The 4,036-nt window shown below is 40.0% G+C and overlaps 1 long non-coding RNA gene across 2 annotated transcripts; it reads left to right on the top strand.

Annotated features, from left to right (window-relative positions):
* Positions 1–263: 263 nt before the first annotated feature.
* LOC308594027 lies at positions 264–2,271 on the top strand. Of its 2 annotated transcripts, XR_014011239.1 has the most exons (3): positions 264–719; positions 1,619–1,738; positions 2,085–2,271. It is a non-coding gene; the product is annotated as an uncharacterized lncRNA (long non-coding RNA). The 2 variants fall into 2 exon arrangements; XR_014011240.1 differs by lacking the exon at positions 264–719 and having other exon boundaries at positions 1,450–1,738.
* The last annotated feature ends 1,765 nt before the right edge of the window (positions 2,272–4,036 follow it).

The following is a 4,036-nucleotide window of genomic DNA, read 5'->3' as shown; positions in this document are numbered from 1 at the left end:
TACTATTTATACCCCACCCATCAGACTGGGTTGCCCCAGCCACTCTGGGCAGCTTCCAACATATATTAAAAAATATTATTATTATTTTTTTAAACTTCCCCATATAGGATTGTCTTCAGACGGCTCGGGGGGTGGGGATACCTCCATACCCTCCAACATTTCTCCAATGAAAATAGGGCCATCCTAAGGAAAAGCGGGACATTCTGGAATTAAATCAGAAACTGGGAAGGCTTCTCTAAATCAGGGACATCCCTGGGGAAAAACGGGACACGTGGAGGGTCTGATACAGCTGGTTAACAAGGAATAGCCGCTCTGCCAGGAAAGGAATACACCCATAGCCTACGACAAGCAAATGCAAGTGAATGCCGCAGACTTTTAATAGCTGAGGATATTATAATGGAGAGAGCTGAATTGCATGGCACAAGGGGGTCACAAGTATCCAGTCCCATTCTAGGGCAGTGTTTCTCAACGGTGGGCCGGGCCAAACCGGTGGACCGCTTTCAGGTAGGCCTCAGGGCCTCCTCACTTGCCTTGCCCCTCAGCTGCGCCACAACCTTTTGCTTAGACCAACAGCAGCACCGACAAACTCCTTGCAATCTGAGTAAAGGTGGGCAGGAGACAGGGAAGTTCAGGGGAGTGGGAACAGAAGAAAAGTTTCTCCCTTCTGAGGGGAAAGGGCCATAGCAGGTATCGAAGGAAATTAGAAAGAGAGGTGAAAGGTTAATATTTATTATCATCAATAAATATGGTTGTTGTTTTTAAAATTCGTGGAATAGAAAGGAAAGGGGTTATAAGAGGAATAAGTGACATTATTATTATTAGTATTATTATTAGTAGTAGTAGTAGTAGTAGTACAATATTTATATCCCACCTTTCCAAGATCTTCATGGCTTGAGTAGGTATTTGAACCCAAGAAGGAAGGAAGACCCAGGCAGCTTTTCTTTTCTTTTCTTTTCTTTTCTTTTCTTTTCTTTTCTTTTCTTTTCTTTTCTTTTCTTTTCTGGGTGGAGATGAGGTACAAGCTGAGTGTGAAATGCGTGACAGTCCTCTGAGAGGAAAAAAATATAGTGGTACCTCGGGTTACATATGCTTCAGGTTACATACGCTTCAGGTTACAGACTCCGCTAACCCATAAATAGTGCTTCAGGTTAAGAACTTTGCTTCAGGATGAGAACAGAAATTGTGCTCCAGCGGCGCAGCGGCAGCAGGAGGCCCCATTAGCTAAAGTGGTGCTTCAGGTTAAGAACAGTTTCAGGTTAAGAACAGACCTCCAGAACAAATTAAGTTCTTAACCCGAGGTACCACTGTAAAAGGAAATAAAGCCTTCTTCAGTTAGAGACTCTACACCAGCAAATTCAATACCTCCAGAGCAAATGGACTTAACTTGAGGAAAGCTGAAATATGGAACTCTTTGCCACAAGAAAAAAAACAGCGGCAAAAAACCTTACCTAAGTCGTCCTTGGAAACGGCTATCAGTAGACAGCAGTGTCAGCCTGCTGGTTATGCCAACTCTGCTTCCATTTTTGTGACTGGCTCTGCGTCTGCATCACCATTTTGCGGTGATAACAGAAGGTAACAGCTTGCTTCTCTTCCTCATAAGATTTGTATTACTTTCCAGTATCCCAGGCCTTGAAAAAGTGCTTCATCCCTGTTGCCTCCCTTCCTGAGAGCGAAACCAGGCTCCTTCTCAACTCTGATCCCTCAGTCGCCTCGCAAATTCCAAGCTTCAATCGATAAGGTAAGTTGCATTATGGATATTGTTATTGTCGATATTTAGAGCATTTGGGGGCTGTCCTAACATTCTGGCATAGACTACCATTTAACTACAGCTATGTTTGGCCAGTAGGATATTTCTGACAAGACACAAACGACATTTCTGTGGAACTACACACACTGTCCATAAATGATTATGTATGTGCTTCCTGCTGATGAGCCTAATATCTGAGGTATTGTTTGCCTTGCACTTTTCTGTCCTCTAAGAATAAAACATCAGAAGTGACTCCAAAGTGATGTTTTCAATCTGCAACCTCCTCCTCCCTGGATTCTCTCTTGAGTGCTGCATAAATTTTGTTATGTCTTTCCAGAGCCTGACATTGCTTTACATCTGTTGAATCTTAATTTCCGAAGGATTATGTCCCTGTTTATTTTAAACCAGCTATGGAATTGTGTGCAAACCAGTCAGCCTCTCAGATAGCAGCAGTTGTTCCTGGAACAACTCTCTTAGAAGGCATACCATGAAAATACCCCACCACAACAACAAAACAAAACAAACAACAGCAGCAGCAATAACAACAACAGCCCCGTAGTGGGGGGAAATGCTTTTTTGCTTGGCATTATGAAAACAGAACTAATTTTATGGGCCAATATTAAATTGAGGCAAGAAGAAATTCAGGCAGAAATTCCTAGCATCAGGAGAAGGGACTCATAGGAAATCACTTTTCTTCTGCAATATGAAAACCACACTGAGGAGGCCAGCACTGACATGGAGAGTTTATTTGGAGACTTGGATTGATCCATAGGCCCAGAATATATTTCCTGGTGTGCCAATAGGATTATCAAACAATCCTTAATCATGGCTACTGTGAGGCCAGAACATTAGGTCATATTCAACTGTGTTGTTCTGCTGTTGGAAAGCTCTTGTTGGATGCTGGAGGCCAGGGAGCAGGAATGTTTCTTAACTGTTTATTATTAAATACTTATTGCATCTTTGCTGAAAGGGCATATGCTCAGATAATCTTAATTAAGGACTACTGAGAGTCCTATTGATACTATATGTTATTGTCAATATTTTCTCTTCTCGTTAAATCATTGACAACTATTACATCCTGTGTTCCTAGAAGTTGCATTTGTATTTTAGAATGAGAATCCCAGAGTGATGCAAACTTAGATACTAATTTTAGCAAAAATAGCTCTGCATAAAATATGTGGTTCATTTCATTATTGTGCCCTGTGTGTTTTTTTCTTTTTAACTCCCATGATACTGGAGCATGTCACCTAATATTTGTTTGCAATTGAAAGCATTTCGTTTAGAATAGCATCACTGTTAACAACTGCCACTACAAATACTGTATATCAGTTTTAAGGCATGTCTTCCCTTTGCCCATCAAATCCTGAAAATGTAGTCTGGTGGGGATACAGAGAAATTCTGTTAGAGATCATTAGACTACATCACAGAACCACGGTTCCTTAGCAGCTAGTTTAAATCTCTAGTGTGGATAGTCTTTTGTGGAGGAAGACCACAATCCAATAAGCAAGCATAATTCTGTGCTGGATTGTGGCCAAAAAAATAATTACATGGAAATGGTTGGTGATGTTGGTGTAAGCAATTTGCTAAGCTAATGACACACCCAGTTTAATTGATTAATAACTAGTAGTTGAAAATTAAAAAACAAAAGCCAGAAAAGAAATTGCAGCAGTTTAAGAGACCCATCCTGAATAAATATAATGTTTGAATATTTGACCACAGGTATCAACTATATTTTCCCCTAAAGACCGTTATACAAGAAGAGCCCTTTTAAAATTGGCTAACTTTTAGCAAACATTCAGTAATCTCGGTGAAATGAATGGACAGCTTTGTTGCTGTTATGGGTTGATGCAAAATACAGGTTTAGAATCACATATCCTGCATCTTTCTTTGGATGATAAATTTTCTAAAATAAGACCGGCTGTTGGGCAACAAAACTGCAGTTTTATTGTTGAACATCAAAGCAAAATGAATGCATTGTTCTATGTTTTACAGTTCCCTTATGGTGCTTAAACAGTGCTAAGGGGCTACCCCCTCATTTGGCTAGGTTTTCATACTAAAATAATCAAGCCAAAACTTTTCTATTTATATTTTAAAGAACTTGGAATTAAGTGAAATTCGGAAATCATACACACACTTGGCAAGAGAAGCCTGCACTGCAGTCCTTCAAGTCTTATATGTAACAGCCTTCTGCAGAAATGCCATCCATAGATGTTTACTGAATCAAGTGCTACGGCTTAAAGATTTACAGCTTTAATGGAAACCCAAATTTTTCACTGTAAAATATAAATA

Source organism: Podarcis bocagei (genome assembly GCF_964188305.1).
Source record: "Podarcis bocagei genome assembly, chromosome: 8".
NCBI classification, from domain to species: Eukaryota; Metazoa; Chordata; class Lepidosauria; order Squamata; family Lacertidae; genus Podarcis; species Podarcis bocagei.
Note: the sequence above shows the minus strand (reverse complement) of the source record. Positions and strands in the feature narration are given on the sequence as shown.